This window comes from Indicator indicator, chromosome 14 (genome assembly GCF_027791375.1).
Source record: "Indicator indicator isolate 239-I01 chromosome 14, UM_Iind_1.1, whole genome shotgun sequence".
In the NCBI taxonomy this organism is placed as follows: Eukaryota; Metazoa; Chordata; class Aves; order Piciformes; family Indicatoridae; genus Indicator; species Indicator indicator.
This window is the reverse complement of record NC_072023.1, coordinates 18,025,397-18,039,879: the sequence shown is the minus strand read 5'-3', so window position 1 is coordinate 18,039,879 and position 14,483 is coordinate 18,025,397.

Here is a 14,483-nt window from a genome sequence, read left to right as displayed (position 1 = left end):
CCAAATGACTGACTACAAACCCAGAGCACCTCCAAAGTTGCTCATCATCCACCCAGAGTACATGACGTAAATAAAGTCTGTGCATCTGCAACCAAGCAAATAGAGCTGAAAATGACTCTTCATTGTCAGTCTGACCCCACCAGCAGGGACAAATTTGGACCTTGCCTGTCCCTCCACCCTCACTCAGCACTAAGGACCCAGATGCAGTGAGGGGACATCAGCATTCTGTTATGCAGGAAGAAAGACAGGCAGAGAGTGAAACAGACTTGCCCAAGATAACAGACAGCCACAGCACACCAAGAAGTCAAACTCAGTGCTCCTAACTTCCTGCTGCCCACCACTTTGACCACCTCAGCTCCACTCTCTTGTGAGAAAACCCAGAACTACCTCTCAATACTCCTGAAAGACAAGATCCTCCATTCCCATTCAATGAGACTAGGCAGTAGGAAAAGAGCTTGACTGCCCTGCTCCTGAGCTGCTTTATTTCCAAGTGAGACCATGTCACTGCTCTCTGTTGCTCGTTTCATTCCAATCTTGAAATTCAGTAGAATTCGGTCCTGGGTCAAATGCCCACTGCTACCTCTCAACTCTCCATGCAGGCAGAGGACCAGCTGAACAGCAAAAGTCTTCAGAGGGCTACATTTTGCTGTCTAACTGGTCCTCTTTATCTCATTTAAATTATATTCTTACCCTGAAAGGTTGGACTAGATGATCCTTGAGGTCCCTTCCAACCTGGTATTCTATGAATCTCCTAATCTCTTTAGGAACACTGGGTGGGAGAAGTCCTTTCCATTCCTCTGTGTAACAGCACAGTTTGTTCTGCTTGTGAAAACACTATTCAAAAACTAAAGAAATAAACCCTGAAGCAAAAAGATGGACCTAATTCCCAAATAAACAGGATGAAACTGGTAGGTAAAACATAGGATACAAACTAGGCTTGGAGAACACCTGGCAGAACAAGTTGCCTAGAGAAAGCAAGCACTGTTGGTTTCACATGCAGCTACCTGCAAATTGTCCCACTCCTATTTCTGTTGTGATGTGGCAGCAGTCTAATTAGTGAGTAAATATTGTTTCTGAAGGGCCTGTCTCAATCATCAGATAAGCTGTGGAGCATGCCCCAAGAAGCATCAAACACTTTACTCTCCAAAAGCATATTAGGGCAGAATAAATACATGTGGAATTTGCTGAGTGCAAGCCAAAATGCAAAGAGAATTTTTTTTTCTCTCCATAGAGAAGAGGTATTTAAATGAACCAAATTACCTGATAATTTTGGTTTTATGAATTGCTCACACAACAGCAAAGCCAGGTATTCCTGCCTGCTTGCTCATTCCAAGTCAACCAATAAGCACACCTGAGGATGAATTATTTACCCTGCCTCGGTGGCATGCAGTCAGACTGCCAGTTGCCTGACTGAATTACTGCCATTTACCTTGCTGTGATTCGATCAGAATCTGATGGGGCAAGGCTCTTTCCTTCCTTCCTCTGCTTTCTTTTCTGAGCTAAACTGAGGACACTATCCACAGCAAAGACCTAGGTATGCAGCACTTCATAGCAGGGCTGTTGTCTTCCCAAGGATGGGCACACAAAGACAGAATGAGTTCTAGGAAACTGAGCACCAGCTGAAGCAAGAGGGAATTTTGGGTTGGATTGTCAAGTGTGGGGGTTTGGGTGGGTTTGGTTTGGTTTTGTGTTTAAAATAAGTAAGCCTCCAAATCAAAACCTTCAAAGTGAACCTGATTCTGCAGGAACTCAAAGTCTTGCACCATAATCAGATGCATTTGTCAAATAAAATTCGGACTTGCCAATTTAAACAACAGCTGTCTCATTTAAAGACTACAAGAAATGAAAGGCAACTCCGTTTCCAGATCCTAAAATCCAGACTAATATAGGACAGGGTACTCAATGGCTGCCTGTCTCCACCTAGTCCCCTAGCAGAACTTCACCTAACTTTTGCTTCCTCAGTTTCCAAAGTGTGTAGGTCAAAATCACGCTCTTATTGTCAAAACATGACTGCACTGGTTTTGTTCAACTCTCTCAGAATCCATCTCCCCATCCAAAAATCTTTCATGCCTGAGCTGATATCAGGCCTCAAAACTTTTGGCTTGAAAGGCTGAAGTGTGATGAAGCTATAAGAACACGGAGGAAAAGGAGAAATGGTGTCAGAGTGGAAGCTTTCATGCAATCTCACTAGCAAGCCAGTCTTCCAAAAGGAGAAAACAAAGAGAAGATTCCTCCACCAAACTACTGCCCTAACACCCCCAAGCTATCCCTCCCCTACCCCAGTTTTAGGCTGAAGGCCATTTTGACAACATGCACCCCTGTTGGCAGCCCCCACTTTAACCCTGCTCACACTTACTTCACCAGAACTTTGCACGTAACCCTTCCAATTGCTCTATAACTACCAGACATGGGCTGGAGCTTCAACCCTGTACCACAGCACGTTCCCACTGCAGTGCCTTCATCATCCCAGCTTCCACAAACGGGCCAGAGATGGGACCTTCTTCCTATTCACCAGTCTAGTATCAGACAGATGTCAAGGTACCCTCCTGATGTAAACCAAAAACACCTTCTATGTACAGACCACAAAGGTACATACACCAAAAATACAACCGAGTGAACCAGCGAACTCACAAGGGACAAGGAATCTGGAGTTTAGATCTCAGAGTACTTCACAGAGTCACATACTTAACGTGCTGGGCTTATACTTCTTTGCAGGTCATCACTTTAATCATAAACAGAGAGACAAAAGCATGTGCAAGTACACAGGTGAGGTAGAGACTGGTTTTCTGGAAGGCACAATCAGGTATTTAGAGGCTGATTTTTAAGGTGCTTTTCTTTATCCTCCAGACACCTAGCTTTGGTTTTCTTGGGTGTAGGTTCTTCAGTTGACAAAAGGTGCCCCCCCTCCGCCCTGAGAATGATTTACAATGTTGTTTTATGTTTGCCCAAGGTCTTTGTTCAGTAACAAGAAGCTTTTAGGCTTAATTTCTGCAAAGTACTAAGGATGCTGAAGGCCACCAGGCTGTAAGGTCAAATGCAAAAACGTCTCCACAAAGCTCATAAGCACCAAAACATTCAGGTGCAGTTACATCTTTAGAACAATCACATCTGGATGCACATCAGGATTATCCCAAACATGCTGGACATAGTTTTCAATCCCAAACCCACACACCAGAGCTGGAACAACTCTAGTGCTTGACACATGCATAGCCTGCACCCCAAGTGACTGAGGAACTGCTGGAACAGGTGCCTGGCAGGGGCCATAACCCATGCCTCAGTTCCTTTCAGCTGGTCAATCCCCTCTCCTGCACCACGGAGCAGAAGCCACCTCAAGCACCCACAACACTGAACCCTGGGGGAAGCCCACGAGGCGAGGGGGGTCACTCACACCAGAAGCTCCTTACCCCTCTCACTCTCCCTCCTCTTGCATTTCTCCTCCTTCCAGGGCCGTCTCTGCAAACAAACCGCCAGGGTTACCGGAGCGCCCGCGGCCTCGCATGACAGCGGCCGGCGCAACGCGGGGCCCCCAGACCCGCCGGCCACATCTAGCCCCTGGGGGAAAAGCCATGAGCTGGGAAGCAGGCTCCCCGCAGGGATCGCCCGGGATGGTAGGAGGGGCCCGGACCCACCTCCCCCCGCGGGGCCCCGCACGCACAAGGCGGCGGCGGCGGCGCCTGAGGACGGGACGCGCCGCCTTGCCGTCCCCCGCGGGGCTGGTCCACGGCTCAGCTACCCGCGACGGAGCCCCTGAGCGCGCTTTGGCACCAGACACCGGGACGGGCGGGCGACCAGACAGACATACAGACAGACAGCCCTCCTTCGTTTCCGCTTCCGGATCGCTTCGGCCCCGGAAGTCCCGCTCCTCCCGGGCTCCCCCGGCTCCCACACCCGCCACCCGGCAATTTACCGGGCACCACCCCCCAGCGGCGACCCCGACCCTGACTCCACCGGCGGCAGCGGCCTCCTCACCGGAAAGAGGAGCGGCGAGTCGCTTCCGGATCAGGGGGCGGAGCGCGCCTCAGCTCTTCCGGGGCTCCGAACAGAGCGGAACGGCGTCATCGGCGGCTTCGCTTGGTAAAAGAGGCGGAGCAGGAGGCGGCCGCTGGCCCGGGGCAGGTTTTCCCTTAACGGAGTAGCTGCAGGCGGCCAAGCCGGGCCGGAAGCTAGGACCGTGTGGCGGCGGCGGCGGCGGGCGCGCGCGCTTACCGGAAGTGCGAGGGGCACGGGCGGGAGGAAGGGCGGAAGTGGCTGTGCGGCGGGCGCGAGCCAGCTTCCGGCCGAGGCAGGCGGCGCTTCCCGGCGAGACGTGCGCGGTGCGGGGCGGCCGCCATCATGAATATTCATCAGACCTTATCCACCGTTTGGCCGCCACCTCCGCGCTTCACGGCCCGCCGGCCTCGCCTGCCGGCCGGGCGGGTGTCATTAGCCCTGCTGCAGGTCTCGGCCGAGGTGACCCTTGGGGCGGGCGTGAGGGTTGTGCCGCAGTAGTGGCCACCGGGCCTCTGCCTCTCCAGCCACGCCGCCTTCCCGCCCCGCCGAGACCACCCCACCGAGGTGTGACTTTAGCCTGCCGAGCTGGCAGAAAGTGCTGGCTTCACCACGGCCCAGCTTCCCATTTGCCTGGTGTGCCTGGTGGCTCTACAGAAAGTTCAGCTGGAGCCAGGGCTGGTGACAGTGCAGGAGGGTGTCACTAGCTTAGCTCGGGCACCTGTGGCAGCCCAGCGAGATGGGGCAGCGTGGGTTGGTGCAGATGAGTTGACCCAATGGGTCACCACCATCACCTGGGGATGGTTCTATCAGCCACGTGGTGCCTGCTGTTACTAGCACTGCCCTGGCCAAATGCTGAACGCCTTCAGCATGGTAACCCAACAGGAAGGACTCTTGGCAAGCTGTTTTTCAGCTGGTTTGCAAACAATCATTTCTGTCAGACAAGGATTGTAGGGGACAGGAGAGCAAGGCCAGGCATGGAGGGGAGTAGGGTAACCCTCTCCCACAGTTGGCAGGCCAGTGGCTCTGTATAACCACACTCAAATATTAATATTTTTATTTGTAACTGTTCACAACTTGACTCCAGGGAGGGCTGAAGCTCACCCTCATTCTCACTCATTCAGAATTCCATTTCACAGAGCCAGTTTTGGCTGGCAGTTTCCTGGTGTCTCCCGTGTGCTGGCACTAACAGGCATGTTGCTGCGCAGCGTGACTTACTGTGCTCAAAGCAGCAGGCAGGCCTCTCAGCCTTGGCCATGGTACAGGAGAAGGCATGAGGCTGTTCCAGCAGATGACACAGGTGCTCCATGTGATTGTCAAGCCACACTGGCTGATCAACCCCACAGCAAACAGGAGGCAGCCTACAAGATCACCAATACACACTGGCTGGTCACCCCCACAGCAAACAGGAGGCAGCCTACAAGATCACCAATACACACTGGCTGATCGCCCCCACAGCAAACAGGAGGCAGCCCACAAGATCACCAATACACACTGGCTGATCACCCCCACAGCAAACAGGAGGCAGCCCACAAGATCACCAATACACACTGGCTGATCACCCCCACAGCAAACAGGAGGCAGCCCACAAGATCACCAAGTCTGCCTGGCTGCTGCAGCTTCACCCTGGCTTACACTGACAATTTTGGTAGAAAGAGGCCTTTAGACCTCAGGGTGAGGGGCAGTGGGCACAAACTGGAACATAAGAGGATCCATGTAAACAAAAGGAAAGAATTCTACACTTTGAGGGTGGCAGAGCACTGGACCAGGCTTCCCAGAGAGGTTGTGGAGTCTCCGTTGGCATTCCAAACCCTCCTGGGTGTGTTCCTATGTGATTTACTCTGGGTGATCCTGCTCTAGCTGGGGTTGGACTGGATAATCTTCTAAAGTCCCTTCCAACCCCTATCATTCTGTGATTCTGTGATTTAGACATCTTCTACTTCACCCCTCATAGCAGGGCTAACTTTGGCACTGGACCCACCCTCCAGGTCAGCTTAGGTTTCCTTCACCTGTTGGTGCTCACTAGGCAAGTTGGCTGAGCCACTTCAGGGCTCTGACTTGGGAGGAATCTTATTTTCCTAGTTGTTGCATGAGTCTTCAGCCAGCTTGGCATGCTGGAGCAGCTTTTCAGAGGTGGGAGCAGGGAGGGCAGGACTGGAGCAGCCAGATGGACTCGGGTGATCATGAAACCGCAGCATCTGGAGCAGTGGGCAAAAGGAAATCTCCTGGTGGCTGAGAGGCAGGTGGCTGGAAGCCACAGTGCCTGCTTGTCCACACAAGGTGCTGGGGTATTGGTCATCCCAGGCAGCACAAAACTTCCTCCTGGGAGGAGCCAGGATTAGCTCCATGTTCTTCAACAGGCAATTGTTGATTTATTTAAATAAAAGGAGTTGGCAGCCTAATCAGTTTGGAAATTAACTTCCTTGTTAATTTGGGGGTGGGGGGGAGAGGTTGACTTGCTCATGAATATTCACAAATGCTCATCTCTTTCTTTTTTCATCTCCTCTATGCAATTTATTTTTGTAATTGTCAGATCACCTCTGAAGGTGACATTTCTCTCCTCATTCTGCAACACGGCAAATGTATTCAGTCCTGTGCCTTGGAAGAGGAACTCTGGCCTGGCACTGATGGTTCTTTTGCCTCCTCTTTGCCCCAGAGTGCTCTGTAGCCTCTCAGTTCTCCTCTTTCCTCTCTACGTGCTTCTTGTAAAGAAGACTGAGAGTCTTCTCCAAGAAGAGGGCTGGGCTGGACTTGGTAACTGGGAGAGCTTGTCAGAATGTCCTACAGCAGATAGGGAGAAATCATAATTCCCAGCTGAGGAGTGGTTAACATCTTCTTACCCTGCCTAGAGGTTTCTGCTCCCCCTCCCAGCCCGCACTGCTGAGCACCCTTCAGCAGCATGTGAGGCAGTGTGACTAACATCTGTCACAGACACTTGATTTCTCTTATCTCCTTTTCTTGGGAGGAGGCAAAATCAGAGAAACAAGGCTGTGTGTCTCTGGAGAGTACAGCTGAGCTCTTTACCTTCTTTCCCAGCTTTCTGTTCCCCCACCCTCCCCCCCCCCTTTATTTATCCCCCCCCCTTTCTTTATCCCCCCCCCTTTCTTTATCCTGCCTGCCCTTGCTCCTTCTCTACGGCAGGGGAAGAGCATCCTAGAATCATAGAACTGTTTCAGCTGGAAAAGACCTCAAAGATCATCGAGCCCAACTGTCAACCTACCACCACCACCATGGCCATTAAAATATGTCCCAGTGGTCATGGTGCTGACCACCACCGTGGATTTCTTCCTGGTGAGATGTGCCACATGTCCCACATCTATGTGCTTTGGCTGGCATTTCATGACATCTACCAGCTGGGCTCAGCTGAGGACTGTTCAAAACCTGGGTGTAATTGCTCGTGCTGGGGGCAGGAGGAGCAATGTGGGCAGCCCTGGGGTTGAAGAAGTGTCCTCCTTACCCCAAGCCCACTGGCTGCTTCCAGACTGGCTCATTCCTTTAAATAAACTCAGCTTTGGTACAGCCTCCATCTGTGCAACTTCTTGTTGAGAGCACACCAGCTCAGGGCTCAGAGCTGCGTGAGGAGAGGCAGCCAGGCTGCACCAGCCATGGAGTTCACCCTGCAACACTGCAGCCTGTGCTGGCAGCTGGACAGGGGGGCACTGAGAGAGGTCTGCAATTGTGCAGCAAGAAAAGGAGGCAGCTGTGCGCGGTACCAGCCCTGGAGGACGCGGTAGGTGGAGGGTAGTGGGGGCCTCCCTCCTGCAAGCAGGAGCATGCAAATAGCACAGCCGGGTGCCCACCTCCTGCTGAGAGCACCGGCTCCTGACCGCCTCGGCAGGGAACGTGTGTGCAGGGAGCCAGCTAAGCCCAAAGCTGCCACGGCAGCTGCACTCTCACAGCCTCTGTAACAAGCTCCACAGCTTTAACCCGGGAGGGTGGCAAACACACAATGCCATGCCAGCTGCCTGTTCCATCTTCCATCCTTGACTTGCCTCCTCCGCAATCACATCATGGTCCCACCTCAGCTCTTCTTTTTGCTGTTGCCCTGATATCTTTATCTCTCTCCTTCCTCACCAGCCTAAGGTAGAGTACCCACCTCTGGGCCATCAATAGTGGTTACAGACCACCAGCTTTTGGTACCACTGCATGCTCTGTTTGCACACCTTTTGACTGCAGTCTGTGTGCAATTTGAGGTGTTCATAGTGGCTGTCCCAATAATATTGGTGATATTTTATAGAGCCATGGAATTGTTTTGGTAGGGAAAAAAAAAGACCTTTAAGATCATCAAGTCCAACCATTCTCTAGTTCTACAAAGGCTGCTACTAAACCATCTCACTCAGCACCACAGCTCAGCATCTTTCACCTCCCTGGGCAGCCTGTGCCAATGTTTGAGAACCCTTTCAGTCAAGAACTTTCTTCTAATGTTCAACCTAAACCTCCCCTAGGACCACTTGAGGCCATTTCCTCTCCTCCTATCAGGGAGAAGAGGCCAAATCCCCACCTCACTCCAACCTCTTTTCAGGGAGTTGTAGAGAGCAATGAGGTCTCCCCTCAGCCTCCTTTTCTCCAGGCTAAACAAGCCCAGTTCCCTCAGCCACTCCTCACCAGCCCTGTTTTCCAGACCCTTCACCAGCTTTGTTGCCCTTCTCTGGACCCTCTCCAGCACCTCGATGTCATTCTTGGAGTGAGTGCCTCAAAACTGAACCCAGTCCTCAAGGTGTGGTCTCCCCAGTGCTGAGTACAGAGGCACAATCCCTGCTCTGGTCCTGCTGGTCACACTATCACTGATCCTGACCAGGATGATGGTGGCCTTCTTGGCCACCTGGTTCATCTCCATCCATCTGTCAATCGACACCCCCAGGTCTTTCCCTGCTGGGCAGCTTTCCAGCCACTCTTCCCCAAGCCTGGAGTGTTCATGGGATCCTGCTTGCCTGGTATTTAGGTGCTGGTGGACCTGGCCTGATGTGTTCAGTAAGTTGTCTGTAGTGGTAGCTGAATTAGTGGGGGGTACCTGACCAGGAGGCAGAGAGCTGTAATGTGCCTTAACCTGCACATGTGTCTTGCCTGAGCCATTGCATTTCAGTGGCATCTACTCTGTTGTTGGCAAAGAGCAGGAATCATACACCTGGACATCTTTTGGAATTAGAGGCATATGTGACAACAATCTTTTTCACTGAAAAATTAAAAACTTAAAAAAGCAGGTTGCTCTAGAAATGAGTGTGGGAGTCCCTGTTGAGCAGGGTCATGCTAACCCACCAGGACTGACCAACTCAGCTACAGACTGAGTTCGTTTGGCTACTCTAGTAAGGGCACCTACTCAGCAAACCTTCTGCTACAAATCCTATCATTTGGAAGGAGGAGAAAGTATTACTGGGTGAATAAAAAACATATTGCTGGATGAGGATCAATAAGGCAAAGTCCAAGGTCTTGCACCTAAGTCAGGGCAAGCCTAGATATCAATCCAGGCTGAGGGAGGATGAGATTGAGAGCAGCCCTGCAGAAAAGCACTGGGGGGTGCTGCTGGGTGAGGAGCTGAACATGAGCCAGCAATGGGCACTTGCAGCCCAGAAGGCCAACAGCAGCCTGGGCTGCATCAAAAGCAGCATGGCCAGAGATGGAGAGAGGGGATTCTGCCTCTCTGCTCTGCTCTTGCTGAGACCTCACCCAGAGTTCTATGTCCATCTCTGGAGCCCTCAACACATGAAGGATATGGACCTGATGGAGAGGGTCCAGAGGAGGGCCATGAAGATGTTCAGGGGTCTGGAGCACCTCTGCTATGAGGACAGGCTGAGGGAGCTGAGGTTGTTCAGTCTGGAGGAGACTTCAGGGAGACCTTAGAGCAGCGTTCAAGTACGTGAAGGGAGCTACAAGAAGGCTGCAGAGGGACTGTTTGCAAAGGCCTGCAGGAATAGGACAAGGGGCAATGGTTTGAAATGAGAGAAGAACAGATTTAGATTGGATGTTAGGAACAAGTTGTGCACCATGAGGTTGCTGGAACACTGCAACAGGTTGCCCAGGGAGGTTACTGAGGCCCCATCCCTGGAGATACTCAAGGTTAGGCTGGACAAGGCTCTGAGCAAGCTGATCTAGTGGAGGATGTCCCTGCTGACTGCAGGGGGGTTGGACTGGATGAGCTTTGGAGGTCCCTTCCAACCCAAACAATTCTATGTGCAAAGACAGACAGAGGGGCTGTGCCTCGGGAACTTCAGCACAGGGCAGAAATCACAATCACCTCAGAAGTGCCTGAGGGGACATCCCTCTTGCATGGTCACAGCCAAAGCACTCCAGAGCTGGCCAGTTCCAGCAGGGTAACAGCTTCTCTGCATCATCAACCCCAACAGGCTTAAGCCAAAACTGATTTGATTAGACCACCACAAAAAGTCTGAAGAAGTGTTCTGAACATGATTCAGGAGTGAGTCCTTCAAGCAGTGAAGGATCCCTGCAGCCTATGCTGCATGAAGCAAAGCGTGTTCAGCAGATCAAGGGGAATGATTATTCCCATTCACTGGAGAGGTGTGAGCCCCACGGGGAAGATTTATGCCAGGGACTGACTCCTCAGTACAGCATGCACAGGGACAAACTGCAGCATGGCCAGCAAAAGGGCCTCACCAGGAGAAGGCTGCAGCACAAAATGGAGAAGGCAGGAAGAGCTGAATCAGTTGAAAAGAGAAGGCCAAGGGGGCAGCTAATTGCTGTCTTTTTCTACCTAAAGGAAATGTGTGGAGAAGCTGGAGCCAGCCTCTGAGAAGGCAGAGACACAATGGACACAAGTGGCAACAAAGGAAATTCAAAACATCTAGAAGGGAAAATTTCTTCCCTGTGAGAGCAGTTCAGGAGTGGAAAAAGTGTCTGGAAAGAATGGGGAATCTCCATCCTTGGAGATCCTCACTCCAAGAAGGACATTGAGGTGCTGGAATGGGTCCAGAGAAGGGCAACAAAGCTGGTGAAGGGTGTGGAGAACAGGTCTGGTGAGGAGCAGCTGAGGGAGCTGGGGTAGTTTAGCCTGGAGAAAAGGAGGCTGAGGGGACACCTTCTGGCTCTTTACAGCTTCCTGAAAGGAGGCTGGAGTGAGGTGAAGGTTGACCTCTTCTCCCTAGTATCAGGTGACAGAAGGAGAGGAAATGTCTTCAAGTTGTGCCAGGGAAGGTTTAAGTAGGACTTTAGAAGAAGCTTTACTGAAAGAAAGGTCAAAGATTGGAAATTGCTATCCAGGGAAGTGCTGGAGTCACCATGCCTGGAGGTGGTCAAAAGCCGTGTAAACAAGGCACTTCAGGACATGGTGGGTTTGGGTTGATGGTTGGACTTGATGATCTTGGAGCTGTTTTCCAGCCTTAGTGACTCTATGGTTGTGTTCTGTGTTCAGAAGTTGTGTGAACAAATCCCTGATCAACCTGTTCTAGCTTTGGCGTTAGCCTGCTGTGAACAGGGTATTGGACTAGGGACTTCTGCAGATCACTTCCCACCTGGCTTTTTTTGATGCATGTCAGTGTTTTTGTGCTGCTGATCTGACATGAGCCTCTGCATTTATGCTGACAGAAGTGTCAGCATCTCTGATGCTCTCCTGCATGAACATCTCTTCTCCAACTTGCTTGCCCACTCTGTAGCCCTACTTGACCCATCTTATTCTATTCCAAATCTCCTAACTAAATAGCTAAATCTCCTAGCAGGGTTTGGGGGTGAATCTCACAATCTGGAGGAGAAAGACTTGGGGGTGTCAGTTGGTGACAAACTCCCCAGGAACCAGCAATGGTCACTGGCAGCCCAGAAGGCAGCTGTGTGCTGGGCTGCATCCAAAGCAGGGAGAGCAGCAGCACAGGGAGGGGATTCTGCCCCACTGCTCTGAGGCCCCACCTGGAGCACTGTGTCCAGTTCTGGTACCCCCAGCATAAGAGGGACATGGAGTGAGGTAATGAAGATGATCAGAGGGCTGGAGAACCTCCCCTATGGGAACAGGCTGAGAGAGTTGGGGCTGTTCAGCCTGGAGAAGAGAAGGCTCCAAGGAGACCTCAGAGCAGCCTTCCAGAACCTGGAAGGGCCTGCAAGAAAGCCAGGAAGGGACTTTTTACAAGGGCTTGTAGTGACAGGACAAGAGGGAATGGATTGAAGCTTGAGGAGGGCAGATTGAGACTGGAGATTAGGACAGAAGAGGGTGAACACAGGTGTTGGAGGCATCAATGTTGGAGTCAGTAAAAGAAGACAGAAGAAGAAATTCTTTCCAGTGAGGGTGGTGAGACACTGGAAGAGGTTGCCCAGGGAGGCTGTGGATGCCCCCTCCCTGGAGGTGTTCAAGGTCAGGTTGGATGAGGCCTTGAGCCACATGGTCTACTGGAAGGTTTCCCTTCCCATGGCAGTGGAGTTGGAACTGGGTGATCTCCAAGGTCCCTTCCAACCTAAACCATTGTATGAGTCCTTAAGCTGTGACATCCATGTTCTTCTGAACAGCAGCAATCATTGAAATGCCATCTAAGCTGGTATTGCAGCACACAGAGATCCTCCACACACTCCAGCTTCATCTCTTCAGGAGCAGAGAAACTTTAGTAATTCCTTCCCATTCTTCAGCTGGGTGTCTGCATGTTGCTCTGCAGTCAGAAAACCTGTCATGAGTTTCAGGAGATCTCTGTTCTCATTCAGTCAGTTCACAAGTTCCCCTTGTTGTGAACCACACCTCCCTGCTAGCCTAGCATGGAGCATTGAGTCCCCCAGCCCAGCAGAGTGGTAGGTGCTTGGCTCATGTGCTCCTCACACCACTTTTGATGTTCACTATAGTGCTGCTAAAGCACCTGCAGGTCTTTACAGCTGCCTTGTATCGTTTCTCAGTAAGAAGGGTGAGGTTGAGAAAGGTGGGAGAAGAGCATAGAAGAAAAGGTGAAGAGCAGTAAATCATTCCAGTAAGGCAGGAGCCAAGCTGGAGAAGCTGTATTGCAGCAAGACTGGAGCTCGCCAGCTCACCTCTACCCTTGTGTTTTCTCAAAACTGGCTTAGGAAACTGCAGTTTAGGGAGCAAAGATTTGCAGCATATCCATCAAATGAAGGGTAAGCATGCCAGGGCAGGAAAAAGGGAGCTATATTTCAGGGAGAGAGAAAACAAAGTACTCTGGGCAGTGGCAAACCCATTAGTCTAGTCTCAACAGAGCGTAAGGTTAAGAACAAATTACAGAAGGAAAACAAAATTAAAGCTAGAGCAGTAAGTGGAAAATGGAATCAAATACAGAATGGGTTTATCAACAGAGGCACTGTGTGCCCTTAACTTGATCCTTTTCTTTGCCTCCTTTTGCTTTTCCTCACCTGGATGAAAACAAAGAAATTGGTAAAGCTAATCTCGCTACCTTTCAGCAGGGCATTTGATACAGCAAAGGCTGGCAGACAGCTGGATGAGGTGAAGCAAAAGGAATTATTAGGAGAATTGTGGATGGGTAAAATGCTGGGGAAAGGCAGATGATGTGTGGAGTCAAAAGGGAACTTTTAAGGAATGTTACTGGCCTTGGGAATAATTCTACTTGTAGTAATGGCTCTGGCTCAGCAAAAAAAGCAGCACGGAGAGGAAGTTTGCTGATTAAATGTGTTTAGAAGAATTACTCACAGTCTGGAGCAGAGAAGTGTGAGGTCCTGTTCTCTGCTCCTGCTAGCAGCAATGTCTCTTGCAGACAGGGACTCAGTGGTTGGAAATGACAGAAGGAAAGGCAGCTCTGGGTGCATTCGTCATTCATGAGGTGATTACGAAGCCGTGACGTGACGCGCTCACGAAGACAACAGCCTTAAAGAGATCATTATGGTAATCTTATTTGGGATGCTACATACAATTTGTCACCCGTGGTCAGGAGTGGGCTCAGGGCTGGCAGCAGTGTAGGGGAGTCAGAATAACAAAGGCTGTCTCCGTGCCTCCCCCTGCGTGCTGTGTGAGTGGATGTGGAGAGGGGTTGGCTTCTCTCTGGAAATCCATTTTATGTACGGGCATGTGCCCAGCGAAATGAGCCATCACAGAAGGGAAGGAGCTCAGCTGCTCCTGAGCCAGGCTGTCCCTTTCCCTTCAGAGTTTGGCTCTTTTTAAGGCTTCATAGATTTACCTCTCCCTGCAGTGTGCTTCCTTGGCAGGCAGAGAAGGTCAGCACCACAAACACAGTGCTGTAAGAAAGGAGGTGCTGAACACAAGCCCACATTTCTCTGCTCCATCCCCCAAAGAGTTTTTTCCATAAAGGGTAAAAAGATCAGAAAAAAATCCTGTCTTTGTGCAGGTGACTTCTTGATGTCTCTCCCACATAACACCCACTGCCATAAGCCCTCTGAGGAAGGAAATTTATAAACCCAGCAACTCAGCAAAGACTTGGTCCTTTGGAGAAATTCATAGAATGGTTTGGGTTGAAGAGCATCTAGTTTATAGAATTGGTTGGAAGGGACCTCCAAAGGTCATCTAGTCCAAGCCCTCTGCAGTAAGCAGGGGCATCCTCCACTAGATCAGGTTGGCCAAAGCCCTGTCAAGCCTCACCTCACTCCAGAGA